Raw genomic sequence first — 12,967 nt, 5'->3', positions numbered from 1 at the left:
TGGTACGCGGGCCTCTCACTGTCGTGGCCTCTCCCGTTGCGGAGCACAGGCTCTGGACGCGCAGGCTCAGCGGCCATGGCTCACGGGCCCAGCCGCTCTGCGGCGTGTGGGATCTTCTCGGACCGGGGCACGAACCCGTGTCCCCTGCATCGGCAGGCGGACTCTCAACCACTGCGCCACCAGGGAAGCCCTAATAATTTTTAATGTGAAAACATAGTTAACAAATTTGGGGACTACTGGGGACTAACATATTTGGGACTGTGCCTCCCAAACCTTCAACATCTTTTACATTCTTGACATTTTTTTTTCAATAGTATGAGAAGGTCTGTGCAGATGCAGCTTCAGGCCCCCCAGGACATATACACACATCTGCCCTCTATACAGAATTCTGAAGCCTCCCCTCGCTTTCTCACAAGAAAACTAGAGTTCTCTGAAGTGAATCAGATCACAGAAAAGGAGGGAAGAATCTCATTCATTCCAACTTTGCTCCTTTTCAGGAGCAGATCACATTTCAGAATCCTACTGTACCCTCTTTCTAAGACACCAATCATAAAAGCCGAGAGTTATCCAGTGGTCTCCCTGCTCTAGGAGCTGTGTGCATCCCCAGGACTCAAGCCCCAGGGGTGTGAGTTTTTGTTTATTCTCCTCTTTGCACCAAACCTGCCAGGGAGGTATTATGGTCCCAATTTTTGCATAAAATTGAGGATGAGAGAACTTGAATAACGGAGCAAAGTCACTCAGCCAGCGAGTAGCAATGCCAGAGTGAACCTGGCTCAGTCTGGCACAAAGCCTGACCTCTAAACCGATTCAGCTGTGCGGCAGGCCTGCCCTGTTGCTGTGGCCGCCTGCGCTGACCCCGAGGAACAGGACCTCAGCTCAGACCAGCCAGTTAGGGGGCAAATCTGCTTCTGTGCAGGCCCATGAGCCAGCCAGTGAGGGCAGGAGAGGAAGTTCTGGCCAGCTGAGAAGTGTCACACAACAGTGCAAAGTTCCTTGGTTCAAGCCCAGCGGCTCTTTTTCCTGCCCGAACAGAGTTTATTTGGCCAGAGAATAACATGAAAGGGATACTATGGTTTTCTTGTTCCTTCTCTCAGACTTTTATCTACACTTACCTCCCACACATGTCCCTGCCCATCTCCCCTTTCTCCTCGGCTCCCCGTTTCTAGCACCTTGGCTTCAGTGATAGGAAACATTTCTTCTCCGGAGTTTGTCAGAATTGGGTCACAGGAGCAGAAGAGTCTGGCCCAGATGCTGGACCAGGAGAGGCCAGGCAAGGGGGTGCACAATATCGCCCCCCCCCAAACCGCCGCCGCCTGCAGAGCGGGGCTCAGCTGCACATCCAGCAACACGGCTGCTGAGACAGAAGAAGGGAAGAGCCAGGGCGGTGACGAGGCCTAGAAACAGGGAGTGTGTGGAAGTAACAGAAACCAGGGTGGAGAGCTGCCCCAGGAGGACCCCCAGGGGCCTGGGGAGGAAACAGCCCTGTCAACAGGAGCCTTCCTGGTCCGGGGATAAAACCTTAGGCCAGGAAAGTTTTTATAATCTTCCTTCTCAAAGTTCAGGTTGGCATTTAAAGCAGGTACGTTCATTCAACAAGCACTCCTCATTTGTGTGCCAGGTATTGTATTAGGAGCCAAGGGTGCAATAACTAGAACACAGGTTCTGCTGGCCAGGAATCTTCAGCAAAGAATTACCATTTATTATGTGCCAGCCATCATTCTAAGTGGTTTACACATGTACGAACTTCTGAGTCCTTACAAGAACCCTGGGAAGTAGGCACTGTTACCCCATCACCACCATCCTCATCATGCTTACTTTATAGATGCAGGAAATGAGGCAGAGAGAGATTCAGTGACTTGTCACAATTAGAGGAGAGTGACTCTAGACTTTGAAATCAGGCTGCTTGGCCCCAGGTCTGCTGGGGGCCAAACATCACGGACCAAAGAGAGCAATGTGTTGGTGTTGTGATGAGGGAAGTGACAGGAAACCTAGGGAGACTTCCAGGAGGGGGCAGCCTCTGAGGTGTAACTTGGAGAAAAAGAGAGATCCAGTGGCTAATACAGTTAACATCCAGTTCAAATTTGAATGTCAGATAAATAACAAATAATATTTTTGGTTAATATGTCCCAAATATGCATGAGACAAATTTAAATGGGCATCCTGGATTTTAATTTGTGAAATCTGGCAATAATACTCATCAGTCAAATGTTTGCTTGGATAAAGACTACTTTGTCAGGGGTTGAGTGTTGGAGGAGGTGAAACTGCAGGGCTGACGGGGACGGTCACTGAGGGCCTTAGACGCCACGCTTAGCATTTTACACTTTATTGTCATAAAAGGATGTAAAAGGAGAGGGGTTAGAAGGACCAGATTAAATGTGTGCTTTATGAAGGTCTCTCTCAGGACAACATGGAGGAAGGACAGGGAAGGCAACAGGAAGTAGGGAAACTATTGTAACAGCTGCGAGAGAGGTTCCAGTGACTTGGATGGAGACCAAGGGGCTGAAAAGGAGAGGGCAGGTCCAGGAGAGTGTAAGGTGACTAGGCTGGCTTGAGAGGCGCATCACCTATGCAGGGGCACGGGATCCAGACTCAGTAGGGCGCCACTCTTGGGTTAATGCTCTGCTGTTGCCATCTTGAAATTCTTAATAATTTTATCTTTGAACCTGTGTATTTTAAGTGAAGTCCAATGGGCCACCAGAGCACGCTCATGAGGAAAGGATATAATCAGAATATGTGTGTCCACCATTTCAGCAGCTCCATTCCAGTTACAGTCTTTGTGATGCCCCATGAGCACAGAATTCCGGGGGGCCCACGAAGCGTGTGAATTCAGTGAGACTCAGAGTGAGTACAAGGTAAGCAAGTTACACATACAACTGAGTAAATGCGGTGCTGACAGCCCCTAGGGGCCATGCTTCCCTTTTGAAGCAAACTTTGCTTCAGATGCAAAAAAAGTCAATGAAGTCCTAAGAAACACAATCCTATCATACCCTTTCGTGTGTTACTTCCTTGTATTTGCCAACCACTTATGCTTAAAATGATGACAGAGAAGGTCAGGAAAAGATAGGGCAACACATCATTCCTTTTTTCTCAGTCCTTCCTCATTTATCGATAGGTCAAAGGGTGTGTTGGTAGGATGTACATATATGAAGAAGAGAAATAAAAACAGTGGAGTTAGTTTTGCGCATGGTTTCCATTGTTCTGGTAAGAGTGAAATACATGTACACTCTATGAGATACAAATGGTGGAATTTTAGTGATTCTGCTCCGGAGTGAAATGCTCTGATATTTGCCTTTACAGCTGACGTTGCACATTATAAAGATGGACAGTGAAATTCACCTTAAGAATTAAAAATCTAATCTTTCTTTACTCAGAACAGTATTAACTAACAAAAGCCACCATGATGAGTTGAGGGAAAGACAGACTGTAGAGGGAAGAGAAAAGCTTTCTATTTTAGTATTCTTAAAGGCTCTTTCCCTGCGTTTTGAACAACGGGCTCCACATTTTCATTGTGTCCTGCAAAGTCCATTGCCTCAGCTCTGGGTAGAAATGGCACCTGCTGGAGGAGGGGGTAGAGAGAATGACTTTGCTGGCTTATTCCAAGGTCATGGTTTGGTGACTGAGGAAGGCAGTAGTACTTCTACTACTACTAGTGACAGGGCAGCCAGGAGGCAGCGCAGGTGGTGCGTGGTGATGGCAGCTCAGCACCTCTTGCGTTGGAGGTGCCTGGGGGACGTTTAGGCAGAACAATCCTCAGCTGGAGAGGCAGGCCTGGTGCCTAAGAGAGAGATGGATTATTCATGAGAGGCGGGCCTCGGGTTAAATGGTCAAAGCCTCTCAGGGAGCAGTCAGAGAGAGGGCGGGAGAAGAGCTGTTCACGTTTGCAGAGCAGTTGCTAAGGCCTGTAACTCATTTGTTCCTCACCTTAGGAGGTGAGGGCTACTGTCCACATTTTACAGGTGAGGAGGTGGCTCAAAACCTTCCCTGACCACTCCCTCCTCCTGTGTCTTTCTTTCTTTTTTTTTTTTTTTTTTTGCGGTACGCGGGCCTCTCACTGTTGTGGCCTCCCCTGTTGCGGAGCACAGGCTCCGGACACGCAGGCTCAGCGGCCATGGCTCACGGGCCCAGCCGCTGCGCGGCACGTGGGATCCTCCCAGACCGGGGGGCACGAACCCGCGTCCCCTGCATCTGCAGGCGGACTCTCAACCACTGCGCCACCAGGGAAGCCCCCTCTGCCTTTCTTTATCTCTCTTCTGTGCTTAATTTTTCTCCATAACATTTAGGTCACCATCTGACATATTGTATGTTACTTATTTATTTTCTCTCTCCCTCTCACTAGCATGCCACTCCCTGAGGGCAGACTTTTGTTACACTTTGAGTTCTGCTCTTTTTGTCTCAACTGAGCTCCGACATGAGGACCCATGGGTGACGGGTTTTTCAGCATTACCACAGAAATGGATTTAATAAAACTGTAAGATAAAGGTCCATTACTCCTGATACCCCACTCGCATGTGTCTCTTCATTTTGTCATGTATAAAGCATGCTTATTTTTTTTTGATCCTCAACATTTCAGGCTGAGATAAAATAAAATGTATCAATATTAACATATACACACTACTATATATAAAATAGATAAACAACAAGGACCTATTGTATAGCACAGGGAACTATACTCAATATCTTGTAATAACATATAATGGAAAAGAATCTGAAAAAGAATATATATACATATATATGTATATAACCAGATCACTTTGCTGTAAACTTGAAACTAACACAACATTGTAAATTAACTATACTTCAAAAAAAAAAAATCTCAGAAAAAAATGTGGGTAGGAATCATTATCCAGCTGGGTTGTTTCTGTGAGGCAAAAATGAAACAGTATCTATAACACGTTGTAAAATGTAAGGTCCCTATGAATGTCACTAGCCGCTGTCCAGAAAATTATTTTTTCCCTTTAGTAACTTGCTTGTCCCTCTCCCCTGCTCTACCTCTCATTCCTCCTTCCAGCCCTCCTTCGCCACCTCTTCCTCCTTCCTCCCCTTCCTTCCCATTCTCCACCCCCCACCCCCACGCTTTCCTCCTCCCTCTCTTTCCTCCCTCCTCCTCCCTCTCCCTCTCCTGGGCTCTAGTCCCTTCCCCCACGTCTCCTTCTGCCCCCTCCGCCACCTCTGACTTCTGATAATTATCTTTAGGCTTTTCCGGCTCCTGGTGGCCAATATGCATCAGTGCATGTGCTACGTGCCTGGGAAACAGTCTCCGTCTCTCTCAGTATGAAAGAAGTGGGTAATAAACAGGCAAGCCAAGGGCTGTGCTGTGCAGAATCCCAAAAGCCGAAAGACGTGGTGTTTTCCCGCAAGAACATTATAAAAGATTTAGAAGGTCCCATGAATAGATTAGGATTCTGTAGGCCACAAATTCAGGAGTTAATTCTGTATGCTTATTTAATATACAATATAAACTGAGGTATATCTCAGTCCCCAGCCCTTTTCTGCTTAGTGGCAGCACCTTAGCCAAATCGGGCTACATCTAAGTCAGTGGGCTTTGTCTTAGTCCAGGACTTTATCAACTAACTTGGGGACTCCACGTTTTTTCGGAATTTTATGTCAGTTTGCGCATGAAGAGAAGAGCTCTTTGTCCAGGTACCCGGAAGAGTTGCCGGCTCTCAACTGATATCTGCCCACTAGGAGATCTGCCGCTACATCCTTGTGCGCTGGTTTCTCAGCGTGGAACCTCGCAAATCCCCGCGTCTTTCCTCTACATCCTGGCGAGGTGTCCGGGGGGACTGTGCGCCTCTCACCCACATGCACACCGAGCGGGACCCGGAAACCTGCTTCAGTGGAGCTTCCGTTCCACGCTTTGGTTCTGCCTCAGCTCCTCCGGAAGCCGGGTCCACTGGGTTCCTGCATCTTTTTTTCTAAAGTAATCTTGATTTTTTTTTTTTTTACTGTGATCCACAGTAAGAAATACATTTTATATTGTAACTCAAGACAGCATCCATATTTATATAGATACCATTTGCTCTTATACCTTTTTGTTTTATTTGATATTTTTAAAATGTTGGTCGCTACTCAATGTATTGATTTTACAATCCATTAATGAACCAGGACCTGCAGGTTGAAAAGAGGTTGAAAAGCACTGTCCTTTGATTATTGTCTGTGGCATAAACTTTATGCCTCAAGTCCTGCAGGGCTCTGCTTTGTTACTCAAAAGACAGGATTTTGAGGCTCGAAAGTTTACTTTCAAATTACAGTTTTTGACATGGATATTTTAAAATGATTTTGAAAGAGATGCACTTATGTCTCATCATATTAATGCTGTAAGAACACTTTTATTCTGGCATGAGGCCGAGCAGAGTTTTCTGATGCAAAAGGATAAATACATGAGTTAACATTTCTTAATATTTTCTTGCCTACACCTTCTCCCAAATATGCCAAGGTGGCATATTGATTATTTTGCATTAAAGTTACTTGAGAAACGTTCAGTACAAGAAGAATACTCTGACTCTCCTTTTTCTCACTGAGAAAGTTTCCATGGAAAGGTATCCTCCCTATGCCGAGAGGATGGAGGACATCCTTATCTGGGGAGACAGGGAATTGGAGGCTGAGAAAGCTGTATACACAAACTTTGTTACTTCTTCATTAATTTGCTACCCCAAGCAAAAAACCCTTTGTTTTGTCAAATCTTCACAAATAATTGATTATTTGTGTCTAAAAAGGAACATAAACAGCCTGCTTTGGTCACTTCTTAGGTCCTATGCCTAAGGGGCTTCCATATACACCAAATTAAATTTCTTTTTCTCCTGTTAATCTGTCTTATAACAATTTGATTGTTAGACCAGCCAAAATAAACTAGAAGGGTAAAGGAAAATTGTTCCACGCCTACACGAGGGATCTGGAATTTTTTCTGTAAAAGGCTGAATATTATATATTTTTGGCTTTTCTGGCCATGTGGTCTCTGTCATAACTACACTTGTGTTGCAGCCATAGATGAATGGACATGGCCGTGTCCCAATGAAACCTTATTTATTTATGGGCGCTAAAATTTGAATATTATATAATTTCGATGTGTCATAGAATATTATTCTTCTTTCCATTTATATTCAACCATCTAAAAATGTAAAAACAGCTGTGAGTGATACAAAAACAGATGATGGGCTAGATTTGGCTCAAGGACTATGCTTGCCGACTCCTGCTTTAATCTAACGACTTGACAGTTGAGAACTTTCCCAAGGCCTGGTTTTAAAATTCTACAAAAAAATTGGGAAGTGATTTACTCAAATGAAGGAAATCTGGTGAAGGAACTGACCTTAAATCATAGCTTGACTCTTTGTTAAAGTGCTTTATATTTAATACAAATCAAAATGCGTAAGTGAATTATTAGCATTTCTATACCTGCGATCTACTGTGTGTTTTATATACTGGATGCTTATATCTTAAAAAGGAAAACTTTCTATTTAGTGGAATATTTGTAATTTGTTGTTCTCTATGATGTTTATGCTATAAAACTTAGGCACTTCTATAAATACATATAAAATGTAAATGTGTGTGATACTAGAGTTCTTATAAGTGTTACTGCATACTAAAAGGAATTGATCCAAAGGGCAAACTCTAATGAGAAGATTCATTTATAGGTTTATTACAAAAATTTTTTTTTGTAGATTTCATACTTTGATCATAGCTGAGGGGGTGGCGGGGTGTGTGGATACTGTGTCAAGTTGCCTGTTGTCAGGTTCATCCCCTACCCTTCTCTTGCTCTGCTCTGTACCACAAGGAACTACATTTCCCAGGCTTCCTTCCCCTCTGGCTTCTGGGTAGGCGTAGCCAATGGGAGGACTGACAAAAGATTGGAATGCGGGAGGAAGGCAGAATCCAGGGCATTTCTCCATCTCTCTGCTTCCTATAGCATTTTCTGCTGCAGCTGCATCTGTTCTCAGACTAGAGCTCCTCCCTCTGGCATCCTAGTTCCTGCTACTCATCCCTGGGTCATCCTCTGTTCTAGCCCCCGCTCTGGGCTCTAACACCACCTCTTCCCATTGTCCTTCCATCTTTAGGAGCATAACAGCTTCTTGCTGTTGATAATCTCTGCATTACCCTCCTGTGAGTCCCTATACTGACAGCCAGTTCATTTTGCTCTCTCTTACAATGTCTCTTAAATATGGCCCAGACCATCTGCTCCTTGAAGGTTGGGAAGGCAATCTCTGATATGAAATCATAACTCAAAAGACAGACGCCTAAGGACTCTTAAGTGTAAACTTTAGTTTTCTCTCCTGAAAAGTCAGGTTACTGACACTGTTAAAGTCCGCTGACCAAAGACCTCCAGGAATACACTTGTAGTCAAAGTTAGGTTTGGGGAGAGAGCACACTGGAGGAATCTTGGGGCATCTAGCTAAAAGGGAGTTGGGAGAAGCTTATTATTCTGAGGAGGGTGTGAGGAAATCAGACATCAGTTATGGATTGGGTGTTGTCAGGAAGCAGGGCAATTCAGTGAGTAGGTATTTCAGTAATCTTTATGTAGGAGGAAGGAGGATTAAAGTGGGGCTGGAGCTGTTACTGGTCAGAAAGCACAGTCACTTAAGCTGGAAAGGGGGTTACTTATCTCTGTGATTGCAGAGTATCCTTATCTCTCTCCTGTTTCAGACATAGTTATGGAGGGACCTTGTCTCCACCTTGTTCTATCACAGGTAACAGAGTGGCCTTGTCTGATTATTGTTGATACTGTAAAACATTGTGTTCAAGTGTCCTGGCATTTAGCTTCCAGCTCCTGGAATTTTTTTTTTTTTTTTTAATAGTTGTGACACCAACCTCACAGACATATTGAGAAGATTGAATATAATTATATAACACCATATGAAAATTCAGAGAAATGTTTTCGGGCACATAGTAAGTGCTTAAAATAAATATTAGCTTCTTATTGTCGTTATTGCTAAGCAGTGATAGACTAGACCCTGGAGCCAGCTTGTACTGGTTTGCAGGAGCCAACTGTACACGTCTCTACCTAGCTCAACATTCAATGATTTCAGTGACTTCACAGCTGTAGCTTGAGTCAGCTATGGTAGGAGAATCTATACCAGAATAGTGTTTTCCCCTGGAGAGCTGGTTATTAAACATATCAACATACCACTGCCTGGGATGACCAGGAGCCTCAATAGCCCAGTGAGAAATGAATGTGGAAATGGAAGGGCACTTAAGAAAAGTATTTGTTTTGATTGGAGTCAGAAGAAATTGGAAAGTCAGTCTAAAGTAAAGTCATACCTAATACGAAGTCCACATTATTATGAGAATTTTAGGGTAGTATAACATTTGCAGAGCACCACTACCCATTTCTACATTTCTTTTTTTTAAATGTGTACAAAGCTTTATTTTTTCTTGATCAATATATTTTTATTGAAGTATAGTTGATTTACAATGTGTTAGTTTCTGCTGTATAGCAAAGTGATTGTTATACACACACACACACACACACATATATATATATATATATATATATATATATATACATTCTTTTTTAAAAATATTCTTTCCCATTATGGTTTATCATAGGCTATGGAATATAGTTCTCTGTGCTATACAGTAGGACCTTGTTGTTTATGCATTCTATATACAAAAGCTTACATCTGCTGACCTCAACCTCCCACTCCATCCCTCTCCCAACCCCCTCTCCCTTGGCAACCACCAGTCTGTTCTCTATGTCTGTGATTCTGTTTTTGTTTCATAGTTAGGTTCATTTGTGTCATATTTTAGATTCCACATATAAGTGATATCATATGGTATTTGTCTTTCTCTTTCTGACTTACTTCACTTAGTATGATAATCTCTAGTTGCACATTTCTATATTTCTGCCCAGCTTGGATTTATAAGGTGAGGAAGTGAAGTGCAGGAAGAATCCTAAATTAGTTTACAAAATAATTATACATTATTAACGAGGTAATAATTTTTAGAATTTTGGAGAAATTTGTGTATTTTCTGCCATATGTGTAGCATGTGTGTGCTAATGACTCCCATTACTTTATCACTTGGTGTATTATGAGAAAGATGTAATTCTGATATTTAGAGTTAAGCACTAAAATGTGGGACATTAATAAGCAAGCAATAGTAAAACAGTATTGTATTAGTGATACCAGTTGCTTTATAGCACCCATAAAAAAACCATAGAAAAACCCCCATAAATCTCAGTTTTTCACCTCAATAAATGTTTTTCTCTCAGGCAACATCTAGTGCAGATTGTCTGGCTGGTCTTCACATGGTCACTGAGAGACTATCGTGTGACTTTGGAGTCTAGGACCATGGAGTCCTCTGAGTTTGATAGATAGAAGGCAAAGGGACATAGAGAGGAACCCCCCAAACCAAGAGAGGCTTTCCTGGGTCAAGCGTCAAAGTTTCAAACTGGCCGGTTACAATTCTTTCCACATTCCATTGTCCAGATCTCAGCCACATGGCCGAAACTAATTGCAAGGGAGGCTAGGAAATGGAGTTTAGACTGAATGTTTGGGTCCCCCCCAAATTCATATGTTGAAACCTAATCCCCAGTGTGATGGTATTTGGAGGTGGGGCCTTCTTCGGGAGGTGATTCAGTGGAACCCTCATGAACGGGATTAGTGTCCTTATAAAAGAGACCCCAGAGGACTCCCTGGCCCCTGCCACCACGTGAGGACACAGCCATACTGAACTGCTAATGCCTTGATCTTGGACTTCCCAGCCTCCAGAACTGTGAGAAAGAAATGTTTTTTTTGTTTAAGCCACCTAGTCTATGATATCTTGTGATAGCACCCCAAACAGACCAAGACAATTGTATTTCCAAGAAAAGGAAACAGACTTTGATAACTACTCTAGCAGCCTCTGCTGCAATAATTTACCACGTGTTCTGTGTCACAGGGGATCCACAACCAAAATGAGGGACATATATCAAGTCTGAGAGTCTGATTTCTTAGAGAGGCCACCATCCCTCTGGGTCAACTTCCTGGTGTTTGTTCTTAGCAGGGAGTGGTAGCCATGCTATGGTGAGGTGGCTGTGGTAGCCAAAGAGGATATGTTATGTGGAGGGCAAGCTGACCTCTCAGACGGGCCCCCAAAGAGGCTGTGCCTTAGCTTTTAGTTTAGTTATTTTCAATAGGTAATCAATAAATATATAAGTAAAATATATGGTATACTAGATGCTGATATACAGTATGCAGCATCTAGCCTAGGAAAAGCAAGGAAAAGAGATAAGGAGAATCAGAGGTACACAATTTTGAGACTACTGGACAGGATATTCTGAAAAATGATCCACTACTGGAAAACAGACGCACCTCTCTCTGAAAATTAAAATTTCCAGTTCTTAATCTTGAAAAATGGGTCCAGAGCTCAGGATTCATTTTTCAGAATATCTTTTTCTAGGAGTTCAAAGCGACCTCTCCCTTATTTACATCTCGGGAAAAAATCTCATTGAGATTCGAAACCCGCCTGCAGTTTCCCAGACAGGCGCTTTAACCAGTCAAACCCTGGTGACGGGATCACTTGCTTCCTCCGGCAAAAAAGATTTCCTGCTCTTCTTAGGGGCAGTTTCAGATCCAGTGATCAGATTAGAAAGAACTCTCGCAGTATAAAATCGATCATTTCAACTAAGGACAAGAGCGGGTGTAAGGAGACGCCGCTGTCGCGCAGATGGGATTCGGCACAATTAAACTTCACTTACTTGGTACAGATGATTAATTTCATAGATCAGGTTGACAGGTAAAGGAAAAGGGGGGCTCCCGCAGGACCTCGTGGCGCAACGGTAGCGCGTCTGACTCCAGATCAGAAGGTTGCGTGTTCAAATCACGTCGGGGTCAACTGTTTTAGTGTCTGTGGGGTGTACTGGTCTATGAAGTGAAACGTAGAGAACGACAAAAATTCCTTCCCTGCTTTCTCCAAAGTTGGATACCCTTAAGACACCTTTAGAAAGTAAATAAATACGTAGGTGTACACTACTGTTACGTGCTTTGGGGGTTTTTCTCTGGGCCCATAAAGACATTTTTATTCTTTTGTTGCAAAAGACATTTTTCTTTCATTGCAAACGTTCCGAATTTCACTCTTCACTAACTCCCAGCCTTCTCTCCACGCTCACTTCTGTGCTCCCCGACCCATCTCCTGACCCACGTCTCTCTCCAACCGTCAGAAGCTTAGCAGATCTTCTCAGACAACTAGTCACATTCGAGGGGGTGACCTCAGCTCACCTGCTTCACACCTGGGTCAGCTTTTCCTTGCTAGAGAGCTTACATAGCAGGCAGATTCGTGGCTCTCTGCGATTCCCCTGCTCCTGCAAACCATGGAAAGAGTCAGTTCATTTCCGCTTGCAGAAAACCTGAACGTAGTTTTTTGTTTGGTTTGTTTTCTTTTGCCAAATTGAGACTAGAGGAAATGAACCATTACATCAGAGAAAGTTAATCCTCTGGGCTAGAAGTTCCCTGAACCCCCTAAAACTCTATGTTAAAAAAAAATGTACAGGAATGTGCATTTTTTCTTACCTGGGACTCGAGAACCCTCCAACAGATTATGAACGGTCACATGACAGCATGGAAGAAAGGGAAAGCACAATTATTTCATCAGAGCCTATTATTTTGTATAACTTAGAATGACTTTAAAACATGACATATGGAATATCAGCAGATATTTTGTTATAGATGTAATGTACACATTCACATAGCACCTAGTAACAGACATTACATCTAAGCATGCCTTTGTGCATGGGAAAGAGTATCCAAAGTAATCTTTATCCATTTCTTATTAGCCCTATGCTTAGTAGTTAGTTCAGGGCCTTGGCCATCACATCACACAAGACAGATTCCTGGTATGGGGGAAGAGAAAGAGAGACAGAAACAGAGAGAGAGACAGAGCGAGAACACATTTAATTCTGCAGGTTGGGAAAAAAAGTCTGAAAAAAGCTGAATACTAACTATGTGAGGGTGTGTGTGTGTGTGTGTGTGTGTGTGTGTGTGTGTGTGTGTGTGTG

At 43.4% G+C, this 12,967-nt stretch overlaps 1 long non-coding RNA gene and 1 other non-coding gene across 2 annotated transcripts; one reads left to right on the top strand and one right to left on the bottom strand.

The window, feature by feature from the left end:
* Nucleotides 1–9,777: 9,777 nt before the first annotated feature.
* Nucleotides 9,778–12,949, bottom strand: LOC113631871 (uncharacterized). Its single transcript, XR_003437587.1, has 3 exons — nt 12,483–12,949; nt 12,192–12,274; nt 9,778–11,837 (listed from the first exon to the last, which is right to left on the bottom strand). It is a non-coding gene; the product is annotated as an uncharacterized LOC113631871 (long non-coding RNA).
* On the top strand, nt 11,736–11,807 carry TRNAW-CCA (transfer RNA tryptophan (anticodon CCA)). Its single transcript has one exon. It is a non-coding gene; the product is annotated as a tRNA-Trp (tRNA).
* Nucleotides 12,950–12,967: the final 18 nt, after the last annotated feature.

The sequence above is a fragment of the Aethalodelphis obliquidens genome, unplaced genomic scaffold (genome assembly GCF_003676395.1).
Source record: "Aethalodelphis obliquidens isolate GAN/ISIS:26980383/991018 unplaced genomic scaffold, ASM367639v1 scaffold34, whole genome shotgun sequence".
Classification (NCBI taxonomy): Eukaryota; Metazoa; Chordata; class Mammalia; order Artiodactyla; family Delphinidae; genus Aethalodelphis; species Aethalodelphis obliquidens.
This window is presented reverse-complemented; position numbering and strand designations above follow the sequence as displayed.